A 14,419-nucleotide genomic window follows, 5' to 3' on the forward strand; every position below is an offset into this window, starting at 1 on the left:
ACACATATGGTTACATTCTATAGCACCACTTATATGTTTACTGTATATCATAGCACTCATGTGGTCACTATATATAGCACCACTCACATGGTTACTGTATATAACACCGCTCATATGGTTACTGTATATAACACCACTCATATGGTTACTGTATATAACACCACTCATATGGTTACTGTATATAACACCACTCATATGGTTACTGTATAACACCTCTGATATGGTTTCTGTATATACCGGTAACACCACTTATATGGTTACTGTCTATACCACCACTCATATGGTTACTGTATATACCGGTAACACCACTTATATGGTTACTGTCTATAACACCGCTCATATGGTTACTGTATATAACACCGCTCATATGGTTACTGTATATAACACCACTCATATGGTTACTGTATATAACACCACTCATATGGTTACTGTATATAACACCACTCATATGGTTACTGTATAACACCTCTGATATGGTTTCTGTATATACCGGTAACACCACTTATATGGTTACTGTCTATACCACCACTCATATGGTTACTGTATAACACAGCTTCTATGGTTATTGCATATAACACCGCTCATATGTTTACTGTAAATAACACCACTCATATGGTTACTGTATATAACACCACTCCTATGGTTACTGTATATAACACCACTCATATGGTTACCATGCAGTAGATATATATATATATACACACACACACACACTCACCTAAAGAACTATTAGGAACACCTGTTCTATTTCTCATTAATGCGATTATCTAGTCTACCAATCACATGGCAGTTGCTTCAATGCATGTAGGGTTGTGGTCCTGGTCAAGACAATCTCCTGAACTCCAAACTGAATGTCAGAATGGGAAAGAAAGGTGGGCTACAACAGCAGAAGACCCCACCGGGTACCACTCATCTCCACTACAAATAGGAAAAAGAAGCTACAATTTGCACGAGCTCACCAAAATTGGACTGTTGAAGACTGGAAAAATGTTGCCTGGTCTGATGAGTCTCGATTTCTGTTGAGACATTCAAATGGTAGAGTCCGAATTTGGCGTAAACAGAATGAGAACATGTATCCAGCATGCCTTGTTACCACTGTGCAGGCTGCTGGTGGTGGTGTGATGGTGTGGGGGATGTTTTCTGGGCACACTTTAGGCCCCTTAATGCCAATTGGCCATTGTTTAAATACCACGGGCTACCTGAGCATTGTTTCTGACCATGTCCATCCCTTCATGACCACCATCTACCCATCCTCTGATGGCTACTTCCAGCAGGATAATGCACCATGTCACAAAGCTCGAATCATTTCAAATTGGTTTCTTGAACATGACAATGAGTTCACTAAAATGGCCCCCACAGTCACTAGATCTCAACCCAATAGAGCATCTTTGGGATGTGGTGGAACGGGAGCTTCGTGCCCTGGATGTGCATCCCTCAAATCTCCATCAACTGCAAGATGCTATCCTATCAATATGGGCCAACATTTCTAAAGAATGCTATCAGCACCTTGTTGAATCAATGCCACGTAGAATTATGGCAGTTCTGAAGGCAAAAGGGGGTCCAACACTGTATTAGTATGGTGTTCCTAATAATTCTTTAGGTGAGTGTATATATATATATATATATATATATATATATATACACACACACACTGTGTATTTATATACATGTGTGTGTGTGTGTGTATATCTGTATATTTGTGTATATGCTGTATATGTGTGTATTCCATAGGCCATTAAGCCCTTCTCTTACAATAGCTTTTTCAGATAGCATTACCTGTAATGTAAATTCTTCACTATGGAGAAGTATTACAATTCTGCAGTAACTTTTGAATATGCTACTTATGTATGTTCCATGTATTTTTTTCTCAATTTGACCATGGGGTTTATATTTTGCATTGCAAATACAATATCCCACATGTAGTATTTCCAATAGTTTTCAATATTTTATATAAATGTATGTAAAAGGTATGGAACTTTCCATTCCATTCCTCCCCTCTTGGTAGTAGTGGACTACTCCTACTTCCTGCCAGGAGGGGGAGCTCTAGGTGTTCTATGGAGAGTGAGTATGGCAAGCCTGGAGTGAAGGAGCACATCCATCTGCTCCAGCTCCAAGGGCCTTTGGGACTAGATATACAACTCGTCTGTTAGAACTACTACTCTAGGGAGACTGCATGGTCCCAGGCCACCAGATGATCTACGAGCTATAGCATACCAAGTAAGAAAAGTGATCAGGACTACATCTATACAGACTACACTGCAGGTGAGGGGATAACAAGTTAAGACACCTATCACCACAGTGCAGGACAGGCACACTCAAAAGCCTTCATATCATGGGTGGACACTTATAGCTACAAGAACCAGCTTATTGCTGTTAGCTAAGGGGAATCAGTAGAGAGAGAAGGACTTCTCTAGAGTGTTATTGTCCGCCATCTTGCCTGCCACCATACATCATCATCTGGGGATAGAGACATTGCACTTTGTACAGATGACAGCTGGATGTACTGTAACTCATCCTTTGCACTTAAGAAAAACTTTTGTTACTCTTCTAAGTCTGCCTGATCCTTTAACATCACCTTTTCACAGCACCGAACCCCAGGGAGTGATGGTCTAAGGGAGTACACCGTGACACCTCATCTCATCAGGGCCACTACCACTCACATCCTCTGCACTGGTTTCTCAAGGGCTCGCTGCTCAAAGAGTAAAATCCAAGGCTGATCTGAAGCAAAATGCTGTAACAAATAGGCCTTTTTCTCTCCAGAAATGTATTTTCTGAAATAGACATTTTGGCAGCAGAGAGGCTAGGTACACCCCTGATCGGGACAGAAGCGAATGGAACGCTTTCACCCTCAGAATCCTGATGTTTTGTATCTTTACATTTATACCAGTTTTCATCCTGCAATGTAAAGGGGCAATAAAAAGACAAGATTATATTATCATTCTCCTCCATTATCTTAAGGTCTTTTTACTAGGGACGACAGGGCAGCAGTTTTTTGCGAAATAGGCGTTCCTTCCTAACAATCTGCTGTTCGCTGTTGGAGGAGACCTCTGCAGCTATCTCCTCCATTGAATGGGGAGGTCCAGCACTGATACTTTAGTGCTGCCCTAACTGTTTTACAGGCTAGGACAGCGCTAAATCCCGCTCATTAGTGCCGGTGATGTCACCGGCAACACTGCTAGGCAGAAGCCTCCGCCTAGCAGTGTTAAAAATGTAAACATGGAGAGCCCGGGATGTCACCGCATCTCCCAAAAAAAAAAAAAAAAAAAAGCCTTTGCCTTGTGCGATTCAGTGCAGGGCAAAGGAGAGCTTTGGAGCATAAGATGCTCAGGTCAGAGAGGCTGCCTAGGTGAAAATGGAGATATGTCCGGGTTCAGCTCTGAATCCGGACAACCCCTTTAACCATATCTGTATTTTAATGTTATTTATGAAAAAAAGTTTAAATGTTATTTATGGAGTGGTGGACATGTTTTCTTGGCATAAATAAAAATTTGTATTGAACAGCTTCAGTGTTGGAGCTTGCCAGAGATCCCAGCTCTCCTTGCCAGTCTTCCCCCACCACTAATTAACATGTTTTGGTGGCAGGGAGACAGAGAGCCAGGAGGTCATTAAAGGGGTTATCCCATGACTACAGTAAAAAAAAAAAATATATATATATATATATATATATATATATATATATATATATATCAGACATCATATATGTCGGAGGTAATAATTCTATTAAGAATTATTAATTATGGTCATAAAAATAATTAACCATAAAAAATAAAATGTATTAAATTTGTCATAAATTCTTAAAATCATGACCTGGTGAATTGTAGACAACCTAATTAATACTATTCACATCTGAGTCCGACTATTTCCTCAGATAATAAGTTCTTTTGACGTGAGATGACGTTAATGATAAAATGTAGTTCTGCATTATACAATAATACACAGGTATTATAAAAATATGCAGGTTTATTGGTTCTAAGATTATAAACATATATAAGTGGATAAACACAATGATACATGCAAATGAATATATAGCGTTAATGTAAAGCTTTTCAAGCTTAGCAATACATGTGAGTGGAAATAACTTGTCACATTATAACCAAGCTATTATTAGGTTAGGATATCAAATAGGAACATAATTTATATATTACTCTGTTCAGAGAAAGCCTCATGATATCAGGATGGGCATGTCTAATCCTAGACATCAATATGGAATGCTAAATACATTCCACCCCCCTCTAACCAACTACACATCACATGACTTCAGGCATGGGCAAATCCATTCAAGGATATAACTTAGAAGAAATAACTGTATCCTTCCGCCCCATCCTGGACTATTTTCACACATATAACTTTGGTAAGACTATTAAGACAAATAACAGGGATCTAGGATCTTTCCTAGACCATATCTTAAATGGGAAGGACTTGAAACAAGTCTTTCCTGTGGGAATCCATCACTTAGCTTGGCGAAGAATGTTCTATCAATATATATCCAGAAAATGGACGGCACTCCTGTAGACTGAAATAGTGATTCCTTATTCAACCATCCGGTGCAACGTTTTGGCTCTACAATGAGCCTTTTTCAAGCAGAGATACAATGTGAGTAAAGACAAATTTATAAGTGAATCAATCAATGTGCAGGTAATAAAGCCACACCCCACATGGTGGGTGTATTCACAAAAAATGTCAATGACAGAATGACAAGTGATAATAAGAAAAATAATAAACACAGTGGAACTACAAGTGATAAGGCAAAGGACAAAAGTGTACACGTCCCATACTTGCATACTTCATATAAATATAAGGACAGACCCATCGATCGGACACAAAGGACTAATCGATGCGTGCGTCCAGTGCACATATAGCAAACAGGGGGCAGGGCTGGGAGACAATCGTATGGACATACCAGACACCAGCTAGAGGCATATTCCATGTAGCTGTTCAGCGTTGTGTACGCACCAGTACGCAGGCGCAGCGCTACACCAATCAGGGACCAGTAACAGGAGGATGTCCAGCGTCATCGGAACTTGCCAGTGCAAATGTAAAATATATCCAAAACTCCATACATATTCTAAAATCTATATACATTCGGAACAATTGTATCCGAATGTAGACATAAATAATTTGTCATGGAACTATTCATTGCGAATAAAGATAAACTAAATATTTTTCACATCAACAGTGTTCCTACATATTTGATCTGTACCACAAATCCATAAAGGTTATACCAATATTGAAATTGCTAAAAACTCCTTTGACATAACAAAAGTTTTTACTTATATAAAAATCTATAAATTTATTTAAAAAAAAGGGAATAAGAACAATATACCATGGATGACTCAAAATTACTGGATAAAATAATATTATAATTTTTAACATTTTTATTTCATATTTTACTTAGTTCCAATTCCTATACGGGACCCTCTATCCGGAATACGTGAGTGCCTTGAAGGCCCACTACCGAGGGGGAAGCCCGCCGAACTGAGTACCCGCTCAGCGGAGGTCACCCTCGGCAGGAGGCCCCCATCTGACCCTACAAAAAGCCAAATAGCTCGTACTCCGCATTCAGGCCTCCCGGAATCATGGTCTCCATTTCGAAAATTCTCTGTGTCTCCATCCTAGACATCTTGCTAATGTGATTACCTCCTCTCCAACTTCTGGGTACCTTGTCTATAGCAGCAAATTTTAAGCCGGATGGGGTACTGTTGTGGGCAAGTTTAAAATGTCTTGACAATGAATGGGTTTCTACCCCTTTTTTTTATATTTGCCCGCATCTAATAAATCCGATCAAATTAATCCATTTCTGTATAGATGGTTCTTTTGACCTGTCTTCCCTAACAGGTGGTGCTATTTTATTACCCAGGTTGGGTGCCTTTGTAAAAACGATTAAAGGTTTGGGGGGAATAATTGTCCCCACCACCTTATCCTTTTTAATTATATCCCAATGCTTGTATACAAAGTTTTTCACTTTCTTGTGGTCGCTGCTATATGGTAGGATCATTTTTAGCTGGTTTTCCTTTTTAACTTTTTCTTTATCCACTGTTTCCTTTTCTGCGAAAAATTCTGCTCTCTCCATATTCCTCACTTTAGTCAGAGCTGACTCTAAAATTTCTTCAGGGTATTCCTTATTTAAAAATTGTTGCTTCATTTTCGCTGCTTCCAGTTCAAATTGCTCCGCTGTTGTACAATTGCACTTCAACCTACGAAATTGGCCCTTAGGATTATTTAAAAGCCAACTTGGTAGGTGATAGCTGTTAAAAAAAAATATAACTATTGTGTGATGTTGGCTTTATGTATGTACAGGTCTTTATTATCCCGTTTTCAACATAAATTTTCAAATCTAAAAACTCCAAACTTTCACTACTATTGGTACCTGAAAATTTGAGGTTAAAACTGTTATCATTAATAGAATTTAAAAATACGTCGAGTTGCTCAGGTCCTGATCGCCAAATAAAAAACACATCATCAATGTATCTCTGCCAGAGCACCAGGTCTGTCCCCAGTTTGGGGGCCACGATCTGCTCCTCCCACTCGGCCATGAATAGATTAGCATAACTGGGGGCGAACCTGGTGCCCATGGCAGTACCCCGAGTCTGTAGGTAAAAGACACTGTTAAAATAAAAATAATTGTGCGTTAAAATAAAATCAATACCTTCAGTTAAAAATTCTATTTGTTGAAATGTCAGTCTATTTTCCTGTATTAATTGTTTTTTAACGGCTTCCTTTCCCTGTCCATGATCTATGACCGTATACAGGGATTGGACATCTAATGTGCCCATTATCCAGTGTTCCTCGAACTGTATGTTTTCTATTCTTTTTATGATTTGTGTTGTATCCTTTACATACAAAGGTATTTTTTTAACTTTAATTTGGAGTAAAGAATCAATGTACTGGGAACGGTTCGCCGTTAATGAGTCAATGCCTGAAACTATAGGGCGTCCTGGCGGATTATTTTTATCCTTGTGTATTTTGGGGATGCAATAAAAAACTGGTATCCTTGGGTATTTATTTAAAATAAAATCATATTCATCATCATTTAAAATTCCAGTGTCTTTCTTTTCCAGTTATGCTAATCTATTCATGGCCAAGTGGGAGGAGCAGATCATGGCCCCCAAACTGGGGACGGCCCTGGTGCTCTGTCAGAGATACATTGATGATGTGTTTTTTTATTTGGCGATCAGGACCCGAGCAACTCAACGTATTTTTAAATTCTATTAATGATAACAGTTTTAACCTCAAAATTTTCAGGTACCAATAGTAGTGAAAGTTTGAAGTTTTTAGATTTGAAAAATTATGTCGAAAACGGGATAATAAAGACCTGTACATGCATAAAGCCAACATCACGCAATAGCTATATATTTTATTTAACAGCTATCACCTACCAAGTTGGCTTTTAAATAATCCTCAGGGCCAATTTCGTAGGTTGAAGCGCAATTGTACAACAGCGGAGCAATTTGAACTGGAAGCAGCGAAAATGAAGCAACAATTTTTAAATAAGGAATACCCTGAAGAAATTTTAGAGTCAGCTCTGACTAAAGTGAGGAATATGGAGAGAGCAGAATTTTTCACAGAAAAGGAAACAGTGGATAAAGAAAAAGTTAAAAAGGAAAACCAGCTAAAAATGATCCTACCATATAGCAGCGACCACAAGAAAGTTAAAAACATTGTATACAAGCATTGGGATATAATTAAAAAGGATAAGGTGGTGGGGACAATTATTCCCCCCAAACCTTTAATCGTTTTTACAAAGGCACCCAACCTGGGTAATAAAATAGCACCACCTGTTAGGGAAGACAGGTCAAAAGAACCATCTATACAGAAATTGATTAATTTGATCGGATTTATTAGATGCGGGCAATGCTGTAATTGTAAAGTAACCTCTTTTATTAAACACACTAAGGAGGTTATTTCAACAATCAATGGGTTCAGACATAGTATAAAGGAACTACTAACCTGCCATTCAGAGAATGTGGTCTATATTATAGAGTGTCCGTGCAAATTGCAATATATAGGCAGGACTAAAAGAACCCTTAGAAAACGGGTTGCAGAACACGTAGCAAATATAAAAAAAGGGGTAGAAACCCATTCATTGTCAAGACATTTAAAAATTGCCCACAACAGTAACCCATCCGGCTTAAAATTTGCTGCTATAGACAAGGTACCCAGAAGTTGGAGAGGAGGTAATCACATTAGCAAGATGTCTAGGATGGAGACACAGAGAATTTTCGAAATGGAGACCATGATTCCGGGAGGCCTGAATGCGGAGTACGAGCTATTTGGCTTTTTGTAGGGTCAGATGGGGGCCTCCTGCCGAGGGTGACCTCCGCCGAGCGGGTACTCGGTTCGGCGGGCTTCCCCCTTGGCAGTGGGCCTTCAAGGCACTCACGCATTCCGGATAGAGGGTCCCGCATAGGAATTGAAACTAAAGTAAAATATGAAATACATTTTGTTTAAATTCGAATCCGATTTTATCCAGTAATTTTGAGTTATCCATAGTATATTGTTCTTATTCCCTTTTTATAAATTTATAGATTTTTATATAAGTAAAAACTTTTGTTATGTCAAAGGAGTTTTTAGCAATTTCAATATTGGTATAACCTTTATGGATTTGTGGTACAGATCAAATATGTAGGAACACTGTTGATGTGAAAAATATTTAGTTTATCTTTATTCGCAATGAATAGTTCCATGACAAATTATTTATGTCTACATTCGGATACAATTGTTCCGAATGTATATAGATTTTAGAATATGTATGGAGTTTTGGATATATTTTACATTTTTATATATACTATCTTCCAAACTGTTTGACCCTAGAATGTTTGTGTTAAATTCTTGAAACTTTTAGTCTAAGATATAACCGCCCCGAAAAGATCAAGACAGTAATTAGCATTAGAAAGCGCACATATATCGCAGCAATTTAAACTGCGGTTTATAAAGTAAGGATAAAATCCCAGATTAAATTAAAATTGTATGGACAGTCACAGAGTGGAGGAATCAGCAAAGAAGGAATTATTATGCTGGAGATTTGATATATGAGAAGGGGCAAAATGACACATATACGTGGAAAATAAAAAATTGAGAGTATTTCCGGGTTGATGACCCATGCCGGGTTTTAACTCTAGCCTCTTCACCATATAAAAGAGCTCTATGGGGGGGGGGGGGGGGTCTGATAACCACTGAAGAAGGGGATACTCCAACCCCGAAACGCGTCTGGTCAGACCCTCATCTCTCTAAAAGGTAGTGCACTACGTAAAGGACTAAGACCGGTGCCGAACATTTGCTAAAAGGTCCGCGTGGAAGGCATCATCACATCGGGTCCGAAGCCAAAGCGGCGGACTCACGTGCGCAGATCCACGACGCGGCAAACAAAATCCTGCTGGAGTGAAAAGGAAAATTCCATTGAACACTGCAGGACGGCCGGGGTCGCACCAAGCGGGTAAGACCGTTCCGACACTGAGGTCGGTGTGCCCAAGTCTATTATACAGTAACTGTTAGCGGGTCGTCGCTGTATATTAGTTTGTTTCTGCATCGAACATCATCACTGTGTGCGCCATCAAGGTGGTACAAAGTTGCCTATTAGCAATACGAACTTAGTTACATTGCTTTCTGTTTTGCTGCTGAAACAGTGCTGCTATTCCTATTCCTATTCCTAAAAGGACATTGTTTCCAATAATTGCGGTTGATAATTTCTGCTATTGGGATTGAGCTACCCAAGTCTATTTGAGCTGCTGCGCATCCAGCATTTGTAATAATACATTTGCTGCTATTTAGGATTACTAGTGATTTTAGTGCATTTAGAACGATTGCACCGTTATATTAATTTATTACTTATAAATTTACTCACATTGTATCTCTGCTTGAAAAAGGCTCATTCTAGAAACGTTGCACCGGATGGTTGAATAAAGGAATCACTATTTCAGTCTACAGGAGTGCCGTCCATTTTCTGGATACATTGGTGGGGTAGGAAGTCGATTCCCCAGGAACGTGCACCCATTTTTCCTGATTATAGCCAGTGCCGCCATTTTTTCATTATATATATAAATATATATATATATATATCTATATATATATATATATATAAACAATCATTTAATGCTTTGCTAGATTAGGAGTCTTGATTCTTCTGCAGGTAGAATGAAGTCTCACAATATCCTAAGACTACATCTCAATATGGAGATGATCGATTAATTAATGTATTTATTTATTCGCCAATCTAGATGGTATCATTTCACCCACACTATCAAATTAGTCTTAATAAAATAAAATATCATTTTCTGTGTCTCTTACCAAGTCCTAGTAGAAATCTCACTTCTCCTAGGAAAGCTGGGTGGTCCATCATAGCGCATCTCACCATGGCTTTCATCTTGATAGACCCCTCTAGAGAGCTCAACTTCCTCCTTTCTGTGTGTGTTTTCTCCCTGTGTATGGTTTATGATCACAAACTTATCAGTTAGACACACCTTCCTAGTTTGGAACTTTCCAATCATAGTCGGATGGGCGTGACCATTGATAAAAAATGTGACATCATAACGTTACCCAGAATGCACTTTTGCTACTGTTGCAATGTCACCTACTGATACCTAGGTGGCACTGCTGTATAAGCTATTTGCATCATAGTATAAAGGGTTAACTTATGTAAGTCTGAATAAAACGTATTCTATACATTTGACCTTAGAAGCTTTAATTCAAAGCTATAGGGATTAATTCTGACACTTTTAGCAATTAGAGACAGACCTCTAGGCGTCTCTGAATGTTTCTCACACTGTTTATTTATTTGTCATAAATAACTTGAATGGCCTTGTTTTCTTACAGAGATATCAGTACCTCCTGTCATACCAAAGATTTGAATAATTGTTACAAAACACACATCTTCACAGACACTCTTTTAGAGACGAATATTCTCCTAATGAGAAATATATATAATATACTGGATACATGTCTTCATAACATATAACAATATAATATAAAGTAATATATATACAGTACAGACCAAAAGTTTGGACACACCTTCTCATTCAAAGAGTTTTCTTTATTTTCATGACTATGAAAATTGGAGATTCACACTGAAGGCATCAAAACTATGAATTAACACATGTGGAATTATATACATAACAAAAAAGTGTGAAACAACTGAAAATGTCATATTCTAGGTTCTTCAAAGTAGCCACCTTTTGCTTTGATTACTGCTTTGCACACTCTTGGCATTCTCTTGATGAGCTTCAAGAGGTAGTCACCTGAAATGGTCTTCCAACATTCTTGAAGGAGTTCCCAGAGATGTTTTAGCACTTGTTGGCCCTTTTGCATTTACTCTGCGGTCCAGCTCACCCCAAACCATCTCGATTGGGTTCAGGTCCGGTGACTGTGGAGGCCAGGTCATCTGGCGCAGCACCCCATCACTCTCCTTCATGGTCAAATAGCCCTTACACAGCCTGGAGGTGTGTTTGGGGTCATTGTCCTGTTGAAAAATAAATGATGGTCCAACTAAACGCAAACCGGATACAATAGCATGCCGCTGCAAGATGCTGTGGTAGCCATGCTGGTTCAGTATGCCTTCAATTTTGAATAAATCCCCAACAGTGTCACCAGCAAAGCACCCCCACACCATCACACCTCCTCCTTCATGCTTCACGGTGGGAACCAGGCATGTAGAGTCCATCCGTTCACCTTTTCTGCGTCGCACAAAGACACGGTGGTTGGAACCAAAGATCTCAAATTTGGACTCATCAGACCAAAGCACATATTTCCACTGGTCTAATGTTCATTCCTTGTGTTCTTTAGCCCAAACAAGTCTCTTCTGCTTGTTGCCTGTCCTTAGCAGTGGTTTCCTAGCAGATATTCTACCATGAAGGCCTGATTCACACAGTCTCCTCTTAACAGTTGTTCTAGAGATGTGTCTGCTGCTAGAACTCTGTGTGGCATTGACCTGGTCTCTAATCTGAGCTGCTGTTAACCTGCGATTTCTGAGGCTGGTGACTCGGATGAATTTATCCTCTGCAGCAGAGGTGTTTCTTGGTCTTCCTTTCCTGGGGCGGTCCACATGTGAGCCAGTTTCTTTGTAGCGCTTGATGGTTTTTGTGACTGCACTTGGGGACACTTTCAAAGTTTTCCCAATTTTTCGGACTGACTAACCTTCATTTCTTAAAGTAATGATGGCCACTTGTTTTTCTTTACTTAGCTGCTTTTTCTTGCCATAATACAAATTCTAACAGTCTATTCAGTAGGACTATCAGCTGTGTATCCACCTGACTTCTCCACAACGCAACGGATGGTCCCAACCCCATTTATAGGCAAGAAATCCCACTTATTAAACCTGTGAAGTGAAAACTATTTCAGGTGACTACCTCTTGAAGCTCATCAAGAGAATGCCAAGAGTGTGCAAAGCAGTAATTAAAGCAAAAAGTGGCTACTTTGAAAAACCTAGAATATGACATTTTCAGTTGTTTCACACTTTTTTGCTATGTATATAATTCCAAATGAGTTAATTCATAGTTTTGATGCCTTCAGTGTGAATCTACCATTTTCATAGTCATGAAAATAAAGAAAACTCTTTGAATGAGGTGTGTCCAAACTTTTGGTCTGTACTGAGATTATATATATATATATATATATATATATATGTATATATATGTCCTACTGATTGTCTTATGCTAAGGTCTAAGGCTCATTAAATGTATAGGTAATTATAACCAGCTGCATAGAGCTCATCTTTATCTCCAGTCATAAATGTATAAGTAGACAAGGAGGATTCTTCTCAGACTGGTACATTCATGAGAAGAATAACACTACAAAATTGTAAATATAGTCGAGCATGGCTCTTAAAGGCAATGAACATCCATCTTGACTAGAATGAATTGGATATCAATGCATTTACCTATGAAAAGGCACAACATATAGTCCATGACAGTACCTAGCAAAGCTAGAACCAGCCCTGTACCTCTCATGGATCCAGAGATCTCCCCATTCATTGCTCTGCTAGATTTATATCAAGCTGGCAGCTCAAGGGGGCGTGTCTCAGCTCTCCCTATCACAGCTCAGGAGTCTGCTGATGGATAAAACTGAGCATGTGCGACCTTCTCAGTAAGCAAGTCAAAGAAATAAGAAAAAAACAAACAGAAGGTGGTGCTATACAGATACATTTTATTGACTAACTTAGTGACTATGCAAAATTTTTAAATATATGCAAATACAAAAGCGTTCAGATCCAGGTGGTGGTTCAAAAACTATAGAATATTTTTCATGGGACAACCCCTTTAGTATGAGGACTATTCTGCACTATAGGGCACCATAATGGGTGAATCTAAACAGCAAGTTTGGCAGGGATAGCTGTTGTGCGACCAAAGATCACAGTGTAGCAGGGCTCCCATAGGAATCAATGGAGTTGCAGTGCAGCTCGCACGTTTGCAGCGACAGCGAACTACGAATTGCAAAAAAATCCAACACTGCTGGATTTTTTGCGATTCGTATGTAAAGGTTGCAGCAAACGTGTGAGTCACACTGTAACCCCATTCATTCCTATGGGAGTCCTGCTAAACTGCAATCTTTGGTCGCGCCCAAAATCACCATGTAGACTGCGCTTGGTTCGGGAAACATGGTCCATGTGTCAGTCACATCTCCCAGACCAACCATGGCTCCCCTGAGCCAAACTGACTGCATCATTGTGTTTTATGATAGTCAGTTCCTATCTGATCATGGGTGTATTGTGCTGTACTCACATGACAGATTCCCTTAGCGTACCTGCACACCTTGTAGAATACGCTTTCCTTGTTGTGTACTGCCTTTGGCTGCGTTCACACCAGTGCTAATGATTTCCACTGTTCAGCTCCGTTATAGGAGCAGAATTAAAAGTAAAGCTGTGCCAGATCTATAATGTGGACCCTCCTTTTACCAGACAAAATAGTATGCCAATATTCTAATGGAGCTTCCACCTCTACATTTTGGTGGGGCAGCACTGTATTTTAGTCTCAGTCCTCATCTGACAAGTACACAAAATTCATTTTGGGGGTATATTGGCCTATTTCACTTCAGACTATATGTAACTTGTTCACCAAATATCTAGCAAGTGCAGTCATCTCAGGGACAGGACTCATCTCAGGTTCATTTTCATATGCATCAAATAGTTTTTTTTACACAATAAAAGCACATAGAGCTATGGGGACTGGGTATTTTGGATGTGCTAGTGGCCATCTAGCAACCCATGTCCTCAGCGCTATACCCAAAATCCCGGTGACAGGTTCCCTTTAAAGGGGGTTAGGTTATCCCATCTTAGACAAAGAGGGCATATCGCTAGGATATGCCCCCATTGCCTGATAGGTGCGGGTCCCACCTCTGGGACCCGCACCTACAAGCAGAAGGGAGCGGAGAAACTTGAGCGCACTGCGCAGCCGCCCTCCATTTATTTATATGGAGCCGCTGAAAATAACCT

The sequence above is a fragment of the Bufo gargarizans genome, chromosome 2 (genome assembly GCF_014858855.1).
Source record: "Bufo gargarizans isolate SCDJY-AF-19 chromosome 2, ASM1485885v1, whole genome shotgun sequence".
NCBI lineage: Eukaryota > Metazoa > Chordata > Amphibia > Anura > Bufonidae > Bufo > Bufo gargarizans.